An 18,603-nucleotide genomic window follows, 5' to 3' on the forward strand; every position below is an offset into this window, starting at 1 on the left:
ATTTTGCTGGTCTTAAAGTGACTGATTTGCTGAACATCAGATGATAGAATTTGCCATAACAAATTGTTGGATCGATGATCTAACACGCAAGTATGCTGTTGCTGACAACATGCGATGATTCAGAGGCAACAAACATATCTTGCTGTGCCATCTCTTAGGGGAATAATTTCTTCCTGACACTTCAAGTGATCATCTTACACCATGAAGCATGAGATTTGATTACCGATACTTTAGCATGCATAACTACAAAGGTTGTTATTTTTAATGGATTGGACGGCATGTCTCACGAGAGTTATAAACACATCACGTGCATTTGAAATGCGATTGTTGTGATTTGGCTGATTCTAATACAGAGGCTTTGCACAATTAGATTAGCTGATGAAAACACAGCATTGCTCAACAAATCAGCAGGATCCATAGTTAACATTTTTCATAAGTCTCTATGTAAGGCAGTTATTTTTCCCCTCAGTAATAAGTCTAACTTGAGTAGCAGCAATTTCTGCTGAGAATGTCAAGCTTGCTAACTGCAGCATGGAGCTGGATGTACCAGAAATGTCAGTTCTGTATGTCCTGAAGTGACAATTGCAATGACAGGGCACTATGACTTGGAGTGACACATCAATTAAGTAATGAATTCTCTGTCACCCTTTTGGCCCTCTCTTCCATGGTCGTAATTTTGGCCAACTACCTTGCAAATCAAAAGGATTGGTCTTTCATGAACGTCTTTTCATGCTATTTATTACTCCTTCAAAAGCCAGTATGAGCTGACTTCAGTCTTTGCATAGGTGTTTCAGAAGCAGCAACATGCTAAAATCTCACACACTGCCTCAGGAATTTTCTAGTTTGTGTGTACATGTTGTACAAATGCTCTGTCTCAGATTAAACAGCCAGACTTGCTCAAAGAAGTAACCTTCCTCTGGTTGTTCTTCATTTGATTCTGAAGTTTCAGATGAAACAACAGCTAAAATAACTTCAGAATGGGCTGTTAGCACAAGTTAAAACTACTTTCTCATATTGTTTATGAATGATTTCAGAGTGCAGACTGCGTGGGGTTCACTGCTGAACTGTACTCTTACACAGGGCGACAGTAAAGGCGAGGACTCCTGTCACCTTTGTTCCCATACCTGGATCTGCAGTTTGATTCCCCAGAGTCAATTTGAGGCTATTTAGAGCCTGAGTCCTGGATTTACACCCTATCTGGTGTGCCCTGCACATAAAGCATGTACACTGCATTAGAACATGCTTTGTGATTAAACTTTGTATTTTCACAGTGGATTGTTTCTCTGAAGCATCAGTTCCTGTTACTGGAAGAATGCTTTTCCCTCTTGCACAATAACAGCATTGAAAACTTGGTACAAGGCTATAAAGGTGAATATATATAGGGCTATATAGGGTATATAATTTCGGTATAGGGCTACTCTTTGACAGATATGTGACTAAATTCTGCCCTTGCCTTATTTCAAGATACAAGCAATTTTTAAGTGATGCTAAACATTTGACTTTTTCTGTGTAAGCTGATGAATGCATATCACAGACAGAAAACAGGAAAGCGTAAGTTCTTGTTAACACTGATGCTTCAAAAACTGGGCCAATGGCTTCTTGGCAGTGCTTTCTGTTTAAAATGACCTTTTGAGTTTCTAAGTGGCATGTTAAGCTAATGGACAAGCCCAAAGAATATGGGGGACCTTGACCACTAAAAATCTTCCTGCTAAAGGTGATGTTCTCATCAATCTTCAACATAAGGTAAAATCGTTTAGCGTTTGGGTTAGTTCCAAGCCCAGAAGGATGTATTTCTTTTTCATCTCTCCTTCTCAGACAGATGATCCAAATGGGAAAATCCTACATAGTCCTCTCCTATCCACTCTGATTTCAGCCACGACCTCAAAGCCAGCCACAGTTACTATGACACACAGCACCCTTTTCATGGCCCCTCTTCTGCCTGGCTTATCCTCAAAAACTCGAAACACCTGAATAGATGAAGTTTTTTATAAAAGAAATAAATTTTAAAAATCACCTTTTCCTTGGTCTTATCACTGGACCATTTAGCAAGGAAGGAAACTGTTGGTCCACAGCTGAGCTCCCACAGCTGAACTCTTCTCAGTTCCTTTTCAGAGCTGAATGTGTGTGGGTCTGACTGTGCTCTGCACCAACTCAGATTTTTGGACCTTCAATTTCAGTGAAACTAAATAGAAGTTACAAGCTGCCTACTCTTAAATATTTATGTAGTTATAACGGGCAGGTTTTTCTCTCTCTTCACCCCCCACCCCACCTTGTTTTTTGGTGGCTTTCTTGTTTAGTGCTTTTTGGATCCAGTCCCTGCATTTATAGATCCCAGGAGAATATTTTACCCACATGTCTGCCTACCCACCCCAACTTTTGATTTTTACAGAGACCTGTAGCAGTGATTGCATTTATAGTGTGGCAAAATGGAATTTAAAAACAAATTGAATCACACCTTGTGGCCACCACAACTCAATCCAAATGCCGCAAGTATGAGGACCTTAAGTTATTATGCAGAAACCCTTATTTTCTTCAAATATGCAGACCAAATGTTCTGTGTCTGTTTCACCTTTTCTTCATTTCACCTTATTTGAAATTAGAGTGACAATGGATATAGAGCATGCCTGTCTGCTTATGTCTGGCAGGATTTTGTTCATCTATGAATTCATATTGCTTTTCTAATATTGTTGATAAGTGATAGCTTTATTTCTAGACCATCTAGGGGATACATTAGATTAGATACAGAAGATGCATTAAGCCTCACACAGTATAATCAATGCAGTGGCCGAGCTCACATTCATATGCATTTACCAATAAACTAATGTTGCCAGATGTATGCAGAGAATTGGAAAAGCCAAAATCTAAGGCATCTTGTAACCACATTTCTTTTCCAGACTGGATGCCGAGATGAGGTATTTATATGTTATCTAAAGTAAGCGAGGAGTAAGGTGAGTGGTGTTAAGGCACACTACTTACAATGCCCTGACAGTTTTTTTAGTGGATTTTTAATGGGCAGTGGATTGCCCATTGAAGGACCTTGTGCTTTACTCTTGAAAGGAGACTTGTGTGCTTCTGGACCACCAAAGCAATATTGGATGGCAATTATTGTGGAAAGAAGAGCTATTGAGAGATTGCTAATATGAATCATCTAGCCCTGTCTTATCACTCAAACCTTTCCAGTTCACACCGATAAACATGCTCATACTTACTATGGCAATACTAACAACCACAGGGGAAAAACCTAGTCTTTTGTGCTGGAGAATAGTTTTAAAAGCAGTGAGCCTCTCTGCCTGCACCCATGTGGTTTAGTGTTTCGGACTGTTTCATTAACCACTCTTTTGACAGCTTCTCAGCTTAACAATGGTTACAGCTGCAGTAGGTGTCTCTTAAATTCTCCCTGATGTGAAGAAATCATGCAGCTCCACTGCTGTCTCCTTACTATGAAATGCTGCTTCTAATCCCTGGTAAACCAGCTGATTTGCTAAAAGAATTCCTGGTTATTTATTTTTATGTCTTTCATTATTGGCTGTTCATAATCACTCTCAGCCTTCCTAAATTTCATGCCCTGATATTTTATTTGTTCTAGTTCATATTCCCTTTCTATTGGCTTCAGTTGGGCTGGGTTTTCATTTTTTGAAAGGCACCTGTTTGGCTTGAACAATATCTTGCCGTTTAACCATTTTATTGCTTTCCCCCATATTTTCCTCCCTCCTTCCCCCCATGCACGCCTCTTTTTTGTGCTCTCCATGATTACGTTCAAGTTTCTTTAAATAGCTTCCATGCTGAGTCTAAAGATTTTAATTTCCTTACTTTTGTATTTAAAGTCTTTTTAATATCTACTGCGCTTAAGCACAAGGTTTCCCTTCCATGGTGCGTGTTGACATGATGAGCTCCCCCCTGGGATGCCAAGTTACAGTACGGCCTCAGCCGCAAGGGCCAGGTCCTCCCTGACCACCTTCTGGTCAACACTGTCACCTCTCCCCTCTGCTCCAGCCTGGCCCAGTGCTTGGATTAATGAACCTGGTGGAAAACTGGCCAGGGAAGAAAACAAAAGGGAGCTTTCTGCTGGTCTTGGTAGAAGGCACAAACAGCTCGTGGTGCAGGACTTGCAGTAGCTCAGTGTTTCTTGTCGGACCCCTTGAACAGGGTTGGGCTCGATTTCAGCTCCTGCCTGTGTCTGCGCGGTACTAGAAGATGGATGGAAAGCTGTGGGATCATCTGATGTATTTGGGAGCATAATGAAATCTGTTTAGGTAAAATCTTTATTCCTCTGTAAGAGCTGCAGTTCGACTGTTGGTTTGAGGAGAACTGGGAGATCTTGGGAGAGAAAATTCTGTGAGAAACCCTGAGTTGGCAGAGCAACTTCAAGCCTATCTGCAGGGATCCCACTGCTAATTACCTGCATTGTACCCAGGCCATAATGCACTTTTATGGGGGCACAGCGAGACAGTTGCGAGGATTGCACCTACAAATAAAATCACAAGAGCTCTCTCTATAGGTTTGCAGGCAGACAAATTGGGATCAGAAGATCTGGAAACAAAAATCAGTGACGTGCTGGCTTTTTGTTTTTATTTTCCTTTTCCATCAGCATTTTTCTTACCACTAGACTGTAAGCGATTACCCTCCAGGGAAAACCCAAGTGTGCGTTTTAAATCTCCTTTTTGTATTACTCTTATTACAACTTGGTTTTGTTTTGTTTTTTTTTCCTCTGGATTTGGATTATACTCTCATTAGGCTGAAATAAATCACCTCTAAATAAAAATAACTGGGTACCTGGCAGTTTGCACCATTTTGCACCAATACCCTCCTGAAACCTGATGTTATGGAGTTTGTACCATACAAAAGTCCTATAAGATCACTGCATTCAGCCTGTATTGTGCCCGTATGCCCATGAGGCAGCTGCCTCCCTGGGTCCAGGCTGCCCGTGGTATGTAGGCTGCTGGGAGCAAGAGAGACACATTTTCTGAGCAGATGCCTCATGCACTGTCCCTTCTCCCTTCTCCTGCATCCTTCGGGTGAGCTCAACACAGCAGAGGCTGTTTACAATCACATAACTAGCAGCACTCAATTCTTGGTATTTGGGGCAAACAGGGAAACCTGCCTTATTGCTTTGGAGTAGGCATTTCTGTTTTGTCACCAGGCTTGGTGACTCCAGCTGGCCCCAGCTCAGGAATGAAATGGGAGTGGTGACACCTGAGGAGTGGATAACTAGTGTCAGGGGAAACTATTTTGAAGGGAAAAATTGTGGGTGAGTTTTGTAGTTCTCCAAGATTAGCTCAGTCATGCGGGTGGGGAAGTAAGAAACTGGCTGTGATTGCTTAGGTTTATTGTGGTAGCGATGTGCTGCAGGCTTTGACTGATCTTCACCGGTGTCAAAGAAGTCAGTGAGGACTAACAGACTGTGAAAAGCCACTCTGGAATATGTGCATCCATATGGAAGAATTTTAAGATGGTCCTTTCATGCTAGGATGCCTTCATTTTGCATGTTGCTGGTGTTTAGTGAACAGTAAGAACTGATACTCAGAGGCAGAACGTGTGAATGTAACGTGGTGGAAGGAGGACACAGGCTTCTCCTACCCAAAACACCCAGAGGCTTTTGGTGGAAAAGGACAAGCTGTTCTTTAATTTTAGTGGCATAATTCCAGGAAATTTGGGAAACTTGGAAACTTGGGAGGGTGGTGGTAAAATCTAAACAAAGATTTCAAGGTACAAATTCCTCAAGTTTTAAGGCAGCTCTTTTCTAGAGTTCAAGTCTTTCCTATCAAAGACCGAATGAAGAAAACAGAAATCTGAGCTTTGCAGAACTGAATCCAAATTGTGCAGTTCCAGCTCCGCTCTATTTTCATTTTCTGCATTGTTACCCTGAAACTATCAAGCTCTATTTTTAGTTACTAATTTATTTTTTGCCATTCTCTAGTGCCAAAGCGCAAAGTTTCAGCCTCATACAAATTATTACAGTCAGGTTCCAAACCCCTTAAACCAGTTATTTTATTGAAAGTACTGTTAGGTCTTTGACTGGGGCTGTGCTAGCAGGGACTGCAATAATACCTAATGGCGCTGTGAGTGCTGAGGCTGATCTCTATTACTACCCAAAGGAAATCCAGAGTGTAGGAGAAGAGGAGAACTTTAGCAAGCAAAGATTTCCCCACGGTCAGTGGGACTGTGCTTGCTAGAAGGGTCCCTTGACCACTGTTACAAAGTAAGACACAGAAAATAAATGATAGTTATTTGTAATGACTCTTTATCATCGCAGCAAAGCTATGGCCAGTCAGGACTAGTAATGAGTTTAGGTGACTCCCTAGTTTTGTTACATTTCTATGCCTGGAGAGTTTATTTAATTGAACCGCTGCGTTTTTATTACCAAACTTTCCAGGCTTCAACATAATACAAGGCAGTGCATGGGCAGAAGTGTGCTAGGAGAGCACAAAACAGCTTTAATTGTTTCAGATTCCCATACGCTGTCCCTCCTCCTCCACCACCGCTGTCTCTCCAGAGGTGCCTCTGGGTCGAAGTTGAATTGAAAAGTCATTTAACATAAATACTTTAACATGCCTTGGTCCCGCAGGCAGTGGGCAAGGTACCAAACTTCCAGGCATTTTAAGAACAGCCTGAGGACGTGCCATAGCAACATTGCTGCTGGCTGCGAGCACGGATGCATGCTTTTCTTCACCAACACTGTAGTTCCTTCTATACTTCAAACAAGAACAGAGACTGTCCTTTAGGCTTCTCTCCATAAGCATATATGAACCGGGCCAAACTCTTTCCTCAGTTGCGCTGAAGTAAATCAGAAGTAATTCCACTGACAACTGTGAACGTTGTAGTAAAGTTACACCAGCTGAGGGCAGAAGTTGGACTGCTGCGCCTGCCTGCCTGTGTAAAAGCTGTCACAGCCAGCCAAGCTGAAACGCTTATTTACTGCAGCACATGGATAGCATTATTTTTGCTTCAGACTTTGTTTGGGTGGAAGTCAGTGGTTAAACACCTGAAATCTCAGTGGACAAAAGAGAAGACCGTAAAGTTTTACGACTGTAGAGTAGGAGATTGCAACATGTAGGTTCCATTAAAAAAAATCAGAAACTATGTTATATTACATACTTTAGAGGTTTTGTCACTGAGTTGATTAGTATGACTTAGTTATTAGCTGTTACTAGAAGCTTTCCACTGAGAAATGGAATTAGAAATACCAGTTGCTGTATTTTTATTCACAATCTTGTTGAATTCATCTCAGCCTCAGAGATGCAAAGAGAATGAGTGCTAAGGCTGTTTTATATGTTTAAGTATTTGGTTATTTCTTTGTGGGGGGAAAAAAATGCAATCTGTGGAGAGAAAACCAATGTTTTGTAACAGCTGGGCTTCAGATGCATACGCCAGAGCAAAAAGGGATGAGGGCTGTCAGCCACATTTGTACTGAGGCAGCTGTAATTCCGGTGACTGGGATACTTATTTTCCCAGGCCAGCACTAGTACTTGAGTTTCTAACTCTCTCCAGCACCCCTTGACCTTCTCCTATCCCTTTGGTTTCCCTCCTCTTCTCTCTGCCATCCTTACAGTTCTCCTTCCCTCTGCATCCCCTGTCCAAGCACTGTGGTAGCTACCCTGAACACTAGAGAAAGGCAAGGGATTTGTTAAGAAAATGAGGAGTCTGCCTTTTTCTCACATGCACAAGAACTCACAGGTAGACACGATGTTATTGCTCATTCCTAAAACATATTTAATGTATTTATAATTTTTAGGGTTTTTTTTCCCTGTGCAACTAGATCGTATACATCTTGAAGAAAAAAAAAAAGGAGAAAAAGATGTTTGTCCAGTCTCTGACTGGAGAAATACAGATCTGTTTAGTGCCAGCACATATATGAGAGGATTTTAAATTGGTGGGGGGAGGTGTTGATATGATGTATACCTGTGGACTTGACTCTAAAATGCAATTTCTAGGTGTCCTTTAGACAACTAAATTCACTACTCAAAAGGGCCTAATATCAGAACAAAAAAGAGCCTTCAGCCTGACTGTAGTTCATTAGAAGCACAAAATAACGTTTTCAGACAATCGTTTGTAGTATCTGTCAAACCCTATTCCTGTACAAAGCCCCCCGCTTGTTCCTCCCATTTAATTTCCAGTTTTCACATCTTATGCTGTGTATCTCTGCCCAGTACACCCAGTGAGATCCAGTCTCTACATGAATCAGGTGCCGTTCACTGGACACAGCATTTAGAGGCCAAGTTAATGATCAGGAGGAGCTTTTGAAAGTGTGGCAGACCCTGGGTCAGCCCACCCCAGTGAGTTTGAATTGCGTGGGTTGCAGTGAGCAGGTCTTGCTGGTCCTCCAGTCTCTCTTAAAGCAGTTAAAGCCAATGGGCCAGTTGCAGTCCATCCTCCTCAGCTAACATAGCAGGATACTTCCAAATCTTGCCTTCTGACCTGATCATGAGACCTTGATTAGAGCATAAAACATAGATAATGTGAAACTTCCAATTGCTTTCACATTTGTAGTTGAGCTTGGTGTGCCCAAGGGAGGCTTGTGGGTGTTCAGGAGTTAGCTGGTAATCTTATTTTACCTGTTTTTATTACTGATTGAAAAGTGCAGAGTTGAGGGGATATTTTTTTTCTTGTTATGTTTTTGCTGGTGGATAAATGCGAAGGAAATAAATCCCTTTTGGCATGGGAAATTATGTTACATTTTATTTAATAAAGAGTAAATTTTATTGTGCACAGAGCCAATTTATAAACGTGATCTCTGTAACTTGCACTTTTAATTACAAGGGGAAAAACGGAATTAGTTCATTAATGCTGTGAAAAGGAACAGTGACCTACCTGCCAAATGACAAGGTGGAAATAATTAATCTGGTCAATTAAAAAGAAACTGATAAATTAAAATGCAAAGCCTTCCATGTACTTTCCATGTGGTGCATTAAATTAGGGAGTCGTGATTTCCAGAACGCATGTTTATTGTCAGACTTGATCCTTTCTTTTCTTGCTTGACTTGATTCTGCATTTGGCAAGTCCTGTTAGTGAGTTGTATGGCGTTCAGGGCTAACATACAAATTCATACACCCAGGCATATTTTGCAAAAGAGAGCTTGCAAGATCAACTCTTTATGAAATCCAGCTGATGAAATGCATATGCCTGTTTTTATTATCATATTACAAACCCCCCTTATTCCCTTTGCTTTGCTTTCTTTCCCACCGTTAAATGTCACTTGCCTTTCCTTGGGTTTTAAAAGATCCAGGCACGGTGCTGAATTGCCGAGGTCATCTCAATCAATTTATAACCTTAAAAATCAGATCCACACGGAAACTACTGAGCTGCTGGAGCTGAACCCTAAAGTATACGGCATATTTGCTCCACAGAACTGGAAATAGTAAAACAGTTTCTTTTCTATAAATACCAGTAACTCCTCTTGACATTTACAAGTACATAGTATTTTTTTTACACACTGCATGATCTCAAAAGTGCTTAACAGATCAGTGAACTGTGTATCTGCTCAGCATAGGCAACTGCAAAGCCATTATGTGCCCCGCACCATCCCTCACAAAAGCTCAGGACATTTACATTAGCTCCTGTCCATCTCAAGGCCATAAATTGCAATAAGAAATATGGGCTACTTACTGAATGGTTGACCAGTGCTCTGGTGCAGCCTACAGGAAAATATGAATGTTATTGTTTACTTTAACTAGGGCATATATCATACAGAGCCAAGGTCTTCTCGTTTGTTAAAATAAGAGTTGCTCTCGTCAGAAATACTTTGGGGCACATCCCGTTGCTAGGGAAAAATCAAACTGAAAAAAAAGCAAGAGCTAGGCAGAGGATGGTCTGAAAGTTTTATATTTGAGGTGTTAGAATTGGCAAGAATTAAAAATAAAGTGAGAGAGCCAAGTCAGACATTTCTGTGATGTGGTAAGAATAAGCAGTGCATGCTGTAGTCTCTTCAGAAGGCGTGGGTTTGCCTTGTGAGGGAGAACAGTATGAGATGAAATAAACAGCTGCAGCCAGAAATCAAATTCCTGGCAGTTCAGCAGCTCCGGTCCTCCTCCTCCAAAACTACAAATCACCAGGGGGATTCCCTTCACCCCCAGCTCCCGCCAGCAACTCTGCAAAATCACCAGACAGCCCTCCCAACATGGTTTTACCTCCTGAATGCTCGCATGTCGATAGATTTCCTCACTAAATCCTTAGGACATCATGATTCAGAGCTGAATTATACACTCTGCACCCGTTTTTACCATCTAAACCAGCAAATCATTGCCTGTGTCCAGCTGGGAATTTCCTCCCAGAGAGGGGAGACACAAGTAACTCCTGTCGGTCACCAAATACAGGGGTGTAGCTTCAAAGGGAACAGCTTAGGAAAGGGGCAAGCAAAGGAAAACAAATTTATTTACTGCAAATGAGCACAGAATATATAAAAGCTGCCCTGGGGTCCAGAACTTGCAAAACGCTGTTAAAATCATCAGGTTTCCCAACACCTCTGTCAACTTCTGCTGTAACACCCCCATAAAAACGTAGGCAGGCGTTCATTGCCACGTGATGAAAGCTATCTTAACCAAAGAGATAAGCCCCACAAAACCAGCTGGTGTTGCTGAGGGGAGGCTGTCCTGACATGGCAGGACATTGCCAAACTTGAGGGAAATCCCAGCACTCTGGTGTCCACCAGGAGCAGCTGTACCGTGCTCCAGACTGCGTTCTGCTGGCTTGTGAGGCTTGCTCTCCTCTTTCCATCTATCCTGCTGGCCTGCACCCAGGGGGTGTTGGCTCTTATGTACAGTCCCATCTCAGATGCAGATGTCCACCCAAGCTGTGTGACGAGACCTTCTTATGCTTCCTGAGCATGCAATAAAGTGCTCTCCTCGCATGCAATAAGCTTAGACTGTGTAATGGAAATGGTATCTCCCCTCCTCATCTCCGTGTGTTTTGCCTCAGTGCTTTGCTGCCACAACTGATGATGACAACCCTAGAACTGGTGTAGGAATAAATAACCTTCAATTCATATTTCATGACAGCATCTGCTTTTAAACCTACAGCGCAAGCATGGACAAAATAACAGGGTTTCAGACAAACAATAAACCAAACCAACCAAAGTGTTGCCAACAGCCTGCTGAGGTCAGCATCCCATACCCAAAGTCCCAAAGCAGGAGATGAAGGTCTGCCTGCTCGGCAGGGGTCAGGATACTGCTGTTTGGCCCCAGAAACTGTAGCTTGGTCAGCTCCTCACTCTCCACAAGGACGAGCAACCTTGCAATAGCAGCGATGTACCCCCAGCACGGGTGTGTGCTTTCAGGTGGTGTCTCAGCATGCCATATCCTAAGGCATGGATTCCCAAAGATACTTGGGAACCTCCTGCTGAAATGGCAAAGCTCAGGCACCTACACGCCACGCAGATGTTGGCCCAAGGGCTCCATTGCTTCATCTACAGTTACTTCACCCTTGTCCTTGGGCCAGAGAGGGAAATGGCAGAGGGGGCATAAAGATCATTATAAGCCACTTCTGTACTCGGGGCCTGGCCTCAGCACCTGCATAGTTCAGGTCCTGGTTCTCCATCCCCAGGCAACAGGAGAAAAGCTGCTGCCTGCTGCACTGGGGGCTGCCCCCCCACCCAAGGCAGCCCCCATGGGTGTCCCTGGCCATGGATGATCCCCACTTGGGGCCAAAGGAGTAGAGGTGAACATGGTGTGCAGCAGTAGCTGAGCATCAGTACAGCAAGTGTGTGATCAAAACCTGAGTTGCATTTTGGCCTTCCCCGCTCATGAAAGTTTGTATTTTTTCAATGGGCTGTGTCTCCTTGTGCTACGGTTTAATCTTCCTCCCTCGCTCCTTCTGACCCCGTCGCACCCACGCTGTACTTGTCTTCATTTCGAAACGTAAACGTGTGCCTCTGAGCAAGCGCCCAGGCTGTGGCATGTTTTATGCATCTTTATTAGCTCCGCTCCAATGCTGGAGTGAGATTACATGATGTCTGGATTTCCTTGCAGTCAAACTTAATATCCTGAGAAATGGGAAATTTTACTGAAATCCTGCAGCACTGGCCAGGATGTGGGAGGGTCCACGCTGCTATTTCCACACCCGTGTTGTTGCCATGGATGTGCAGAATTATCTGACTTGAATATATTCTTTTTTTGTGTTTGGCTTTTTTTGTTTGGTTGGTTGGTTTTTGGGGGGTTAACTGGGGCAGTTTGTTGATCAGGGTGGGGCAAATGCACTTTAGGTAATTTTTCCACTGCGTAGTGTAAATTAGTCTAAAGTCCTGATGGGAATTCAAGGTGTGTAAATACAAACAAACCTATAGGGGGAAAAATTGCAGTGAAAACTGACCATGCTGTATGAGAGGCACTCAGCCTATTGAATGCTATGGGAAAACAAACAAACATAGCTGTGAGAAATAATCAGAAGGGTATGAAATGCACGCCAGCTCTTAACTAGTATAAATATTCATTGCTTCAGGGGAGCCAGGCAAGCCGGCATCGGCTGAGGATATTAGCTACATGTCATGGACTGAAATATTTCTTTTTGTGTGATGAGGAAAGGAGGTGGCTGTTAGCAACTGCATTTGCAGGCAGAGCCGAGGCTGTGTCCCTCGGAGGCACGGGAGCGTGCCCTGACTCCCCTGCAGCCTTCCCTGAGCCCCAGCCTGACCCCCCTGTGGCTTCCATTCCCCCCAGGTTTCCTCCAGTGCCTCTGGTGGGTTTCCTGTCCTGTGGTGTACCCAGCCTGAGCTTCATTTCAGATGGGAGAAATGGTGCAGTGTTTTTCCCTGGGGAGCTCGGCACTGGCCTCTGCTGTATTAGCGGGATGCTCGGAGAGGGAAAGTGCTGGAGGGTCTGTATCAGAAGCACTAAGCTGGTGCTACGCAACCACACAGATTATTCAGCTGTAGGGCTACTGACACACAGCGACAGGCTTGAAATGGTCCACTTGTGAGATCCCCACCTCTGCTAATGAGGACAGTCAGGCTCTCGGGGAGAAAGTGCAGGAGCAAAGAGCTCCTGTATAGTGCAGGGCATGTATGATGAGGTAGCAGTGCCTAGGTTGAAGGTAAAACTCCTACTGAACGAAATCCGACACAAATCCTCATTAAATGGAGATGTGGTTATTGTTAGTACTAGAGTAGCACCCAGGAAGGTTCCGCCAGGACTGTATCAGATTGCAGGGATTCAAACACAGGAGGCAAAGAAAATGGCAGTCAGTAAAATGTGTAAGTGAATCTGTCTTTGTTCAGTGTCAGGAAATTAATGCCAGCTTCTTAAGGCATGGGAAATGACATTGGCTGCCAAATACAAAGTGCTCTGGATTTCATGGGAATAATTATGACAGTGAAATATTTTTGTAACTTGACCTTGGGCCACATACTAAATGGAAAGGAGTAAATTTGGCACTACAAGTGCAAACTGAGCCACGGTAACTTATACCCATGGAGGATCTGGCCTTACAGAGACTGCTCCACAGGGCCAGATCCTGCTGCCGCTAACGCTAGTGTAAATCAGACGGTGTTTCGCTGAATTGGATGGAAGTACTGGGGCTTACACCGGGTAAGCACGAGCATAATTTAGTGCTTGGCAAGAACTGCTGCCTTGTGGAGGTCAGCAGTATCCCAACTGAGCAAATCACCAGCTCATGTGGAGCTCTCACAGGAGAACCAAGAAACAGGAAAGTAGTGGCGAGGAATAGTTAACCCCATGACTCTGGCCCTGGATGGGGCTTGATAGAAATGTGGTCTGAGGTGACAACTGGGCACAACAAAGTCCTAAGTAGAGTCACATCCCTGTTTTCAGACAACCAACTGGAGATTAATTAATAGAGAGAGATGCCTTTCGGAAGGGATGAGTGCACATTCACCAACATTGAAAATGAAATCTCCATTTTTGTAGCTCTGGCTTGCACTTCTGGATTCTTCTGATGTGTTGATTACCAATCTAGTCATGATTGTTTGCCTCCTGCCTCTGACACCTCCTTAAATTCAAATGAAGGAGGAGTTATTATCATTATTATGTACTTTGTACTAGTTCTCACCTCGTGTTAACACCCAATGTTTCTGGGTTCAAACAACGCAAACACAAGGACAGCGCCAGGAAATGAGATGAGGATCTGCTCTGCATTCTCATCCTGGGCTTATTTCCCCCAGTTTAATTCAGTAATAACTTTAGAAAAATTTAAAAAAGTTACACCACCCTATCAGTACAACAGAATAAATAAAACCTGGACTCAGACCAGCTTATATTTTCATCAAATAAGGGGAGAACATATCAGACAGGCAAACATATTTTAGGAAAGGAAATAAAATATGACAGCCCACCTTTGGTTTACCTTTCTGCAGTAGCTACATGGCAGAAATACTAAGCAAGTGTTGTCACCTAGGTTGCCTTCCTCACCATCCTGAAGACAAAGCTGATTACTTAGGTTAAAACTCAGAATTAAAGCATCAGCTGTGTAAGTTTCTTGTGTAAATATACATCTATTTGGCAAATGGAAATTGGAGAACTAAATTCCACAAAACTTGGTACAGTCTTAAATTATGGGAGGTTAATACACATCCTCAGTGTTTTCAAATGCAAAAAATAGGAGGTATCTATTTAAACGTGTCTCCCTAGGGTGGAATTATCTGATTTCTAACATAAGAAAACACCAAAGTCAAGGCAGAGGCCTGCTGTTACTCCATCACGGAAGAACATGTTCCTTTGAAATTTCATCAGCTAGAAAATCAATGAGTAGGGTTTCAGATTTCATAGAGGAATTTTACTGGGTTTTTTTTTTAGGTCCAAATGATAAAAATGCTATAAATTCTATCTCAGACTCTGCAAGTGAAAGGTTTAAGAGATTATGTGAGTAAATCATTCATCCCTTCTGAATATCCTGCTGATAAAAGGGATCCCCTGATGTGATATGTACTGTCAGGTTTGAATTTGAAGCAGAGCATTTCTTTCAAGTTCCCTTTAGGGAATCTGTACATTTTACGCTGAATATTAGGATCACCTCTCCAGGCATAGAGAGGAAGCCAGAATGAGACCCTAAAGCCATAGAGAAATTATCAGAAAGAGATAAACTGGTTTCCTTTTTTATTAAATTCTCCTATAACCAGCTTTATAACCTAGCAAGTCACAAAAATTTCACAGTACATTACACATGCTCACTCGCAGGCATTTCACAAGATCAGGGAGGCGTCTCTGCATTTTCTGCCCTGGACTGAGCACAAAGGCAGAGGGCAGGGCTCCCGCATCTCCCTTCCCAGAGACTCCATCCCGCTCTAACAGCTTTATATTTTGTTGACTGTTTCATTGCTATTAAGTCTTGTTACCAGTATTTCATGTCTTCCGAAGCCCTGGTTTGACTCTTGAGCAGGAGCAAGCCAAAAGGCATTTAAGTGCAGCAGAAAAGAAGGTGCCACACGTTATGCCGGGAGAAGCTGTGGCTGCTCCCCCATCTCTGCAGGAAGGGTGATTTCTATCTTGCACGCGATTGTAAGGGTTCAGTAGAGACTGTTGGGGAGGTGCTCTCATACGTGTAAACAAATGGTCCCTACGGTAAAAGCAGCACAAGTCTAGAGAAGCTCCAGTGAAGTCAGAGTCGTGCCCTGAACTGTACAAATATGTATAGGTCAGGCTCTCCTCCAAGGTACAATCCATGTGAGGATGCTACAGAGTTGTGCAAAGGATGTAAGAGTGTGCAAGTGTGCACGGCATCACCTGCATCTCTGGGGTGAAGGCACTGGTACCCAAAATTGCTCCCTTCTTCCTCCTCCGCCCACTGGCTGGTGGTGATGCTGAGAGGCAGCTGCCTTCCTGCCCGCCCATACGTGGCCTTGACCCTCCTAAATATGGGGAAAGCAGCAGCAGGGAGCTCCTGGAGAGCCAAAGGCAGGCCAACGCTGGACGTGAGGGAGCAGTGGTCTCTTTAGGGCAGAGACTGCCTAGGCTACTGCCTTTCACCATTCCTTTTTGGCTTCCCTTTTTTCCTTCCTTCCTTCTCTCCAACCAGGAGAAGCAGCGAACTCTAGCGTGGGCTAGGGGGAAAAAGAAAAGAAAAAGGGGGAATTATGCTCCCGCTCTGTATCTGGTGTATTAGCTGCCGGCGTTTGTTGGGTCCCGTTAGGTGCAATCTGTCTGTCCCAGGCCCCCGCGGGGACCGGGGGCGGGGAGGCCGGTCCCGGGGATGCTGTCGGTGCGGCTCCCCGCCCGGGGACACCCGCAGCCGCCGCCGGCCGGCCCAAACCTGGGGTAGCAGCACCCTCTGTAGCACGGCTGGAGCACGGCAGCGGCCGCCCAGCCCTCCCCCTGAAGGTTACACAAAGGCATGTGCTGCCAGGGGGAAGAATAATGCCGCTCTGATAAATCAGGCGGTGTTTCCTAATGGAGCTGTCTCCGCACCTGCCTCGCACCTACGGGCGGCTGCGGGGATTATACGGGTGCGGTGGCTCTCTTTCTGCTATCGCGATGGCTGAAGTAGCGCCTGGATGACAGCCATCAGAAGATGTGGCTTTTGTTTGGTTTTTTTTGATAAAAAAAAATGTGTTGTGCGTTGACCTGCTCTGCAGGGGAAGAGCGAAGGATTTATGTGCGCTCTGAAACCCCTGTCCCTCAGCTCTGATGGAGAAGCAGACCCTCCCGCTCCGCATGGGAGCTGCAGTGATAAATACTATTGACAGAGCAAGAAAATCAGATACGCCATGTCAGAGCTCTTGCGTTTCTGTTTGCCGGCTGTTTGAGGGGCCGTGAATCAGTGGAGGAGGACACAAAGAGCTCTGTGAGGCACCAGAGAAATGCAGTTAAGAAAAAAATCCAAGCTGTGTTAATTTTAATTTGGAAGACGGCTGTTAGGAAACAGTTCAACCCAACAGGATCTGAGTGTTAGCCAACTCCTTCTGCCCTCTCCCACGGGAAAGAGTGCTATAAAATAAAACCGACTCATAAAAAGCTGTTAGTCAACCTGTTCCTTGCTTGTGACACAGGATGGCAATGGTCCTAGAGGCAGAGTTGGGGGGAAAGGAGAAGGTAAGCAGCACGGAGGCTGAAAGTCAGAGAAGGGGATGACTGTGTACAGCAGAGGACAAAAGCTGTGGGGTGGCTGTTGGGTTGAGGGTGTCTCCCAGGGCTGGGGCTGTGCTGTAGGGGTTATCCTGTGCTACAGATGGGAGGCCTCAGCCCTGTGCTCAGAGCCAGGTTGGGCTGCGTGGGCTGCAGGTGGAGGCTGTACCCAGCTGGGTCCAGGTGGAGGATCAGGATCCTCTGCTGACTTTTACCTCTTGTTGTGCAACAGCAATGTTTTCTTAACATGCAGCGGTTGCACCATGGGAAACATCGGGTTAGCTGTTTTCTAAGCAGCATCTTAAGTGCGTGGAAACAAGTTTTTTTTGTCACTGAAATTGACTGGGGCTGTAGCATTTCAGTGCTTTCAAGAAGCTGCTCTTGGATGGCTTGAAATAGCAGGCTGTGTAAATGGCTATTTTCTAAGGTGCCAATTTAAAGCTCATTGAAATCAATGGGAAGTTTTTTATTGGCTTCCCTGGGATTCACTTTGGGCTGTAAGCTATACTGAATTTAGGGGAAGAACCCCAAAAATAGCAACATTCTGGACTGAAGCTGTTGGATTTGGCAAGGTCTGCTGTATGAGCGGGCTTTATTAGTTTCAGTTCAGGCAAAGTCTAGGAAAATGATGCTAATCAAGAGGTTCTTTGGGAAATGAGATCAAATGTCTCAATTTTTCTACTTAATGGAAAAGTGTCAGCAAAAAAAAAGAGTTGTTTTGCTGAAAGTAATGCCTAAAAGTTGTCAGGACTGAAAGCCTCTCACTTTATTTAGAAAATGTTTCTTTGTGAGCTGTGGATAGGTCACACTGTCCAAACAAGGTGCAGAGGACTGCAAAAGTGCTTTCGTTATATCAGTTATGTCTCAGTATTTCTCTGCAATGTCTCCCAGAACTTATGTATGCTTGGATGTCCTTATATTACTGATTAGAAGCAATTTGATTTAAGCTGGGGGGATTTTAACACTAACTCGCTTTTTACCATTTCTGTAAATCCTCCCCGCCATCCCTTAGGACACCAGCCAGGTTCTTTTTGCTGCTACTGGCTTTCATTGTCCATGTCCCCACACCAGTGCAGAGTGACAAAGCCAGTTGTGCCTTCTCAGAAAGGCTGGCCTGAGCCGATGGAGTACCTTGTGTAGGCCCTGACTAAGGTGGATGCCACATGAGCATCAGTGCTGCGTGCCCTGCCTCGGTGTGCTAGAGCTTCAGCTTGCTGAAGCCTCCTCTGCTGGAGGCTGCCATTTAAACGTGGTGGATGTGCAAGGACCATCTAGAGATGCCCCTTGCTGTGGTTCTGAAAGAAGGTGGTGTTTTACCATCCCCTCTCAGCTCTTTGAGCTAAAAGATATTTTTGCAGGAAATGTGTTTTGTGGACTAGTTCTTGGTAAACCAGATAGTGTTTCTGTGTTTATCTTTCTTCTGTGTGAACTACATGGCATGATGTGAAGATGTGCATTGTCCCAGGCATATCCACTCCTTAAGAAGACAGCAGGATTTAGCAGAGACCCAAAATTTAGAGAAGGTTTTATTTGCTGAAAATCCGAAGGGAGATAAAGAAAGAGAAGCCTGAGGGAGAAGAGAAGATGGATATTTTGGTGC

Source organism: Calidris pugnax, unplaced genomic scaffold (genome assembly GCF_001431845.1).
Source record: "Calidris pugnax isolate Ruff unplaced genomic scaffold, ASM143184v1 scaffold103, whole genome shotgun sequence".
Lineage (NCBI taxonomy): Eukaryota > Metazoa > Chordata > Aves > Charadriiformes > Scolopacidae > Calidris > Calidris pugnax.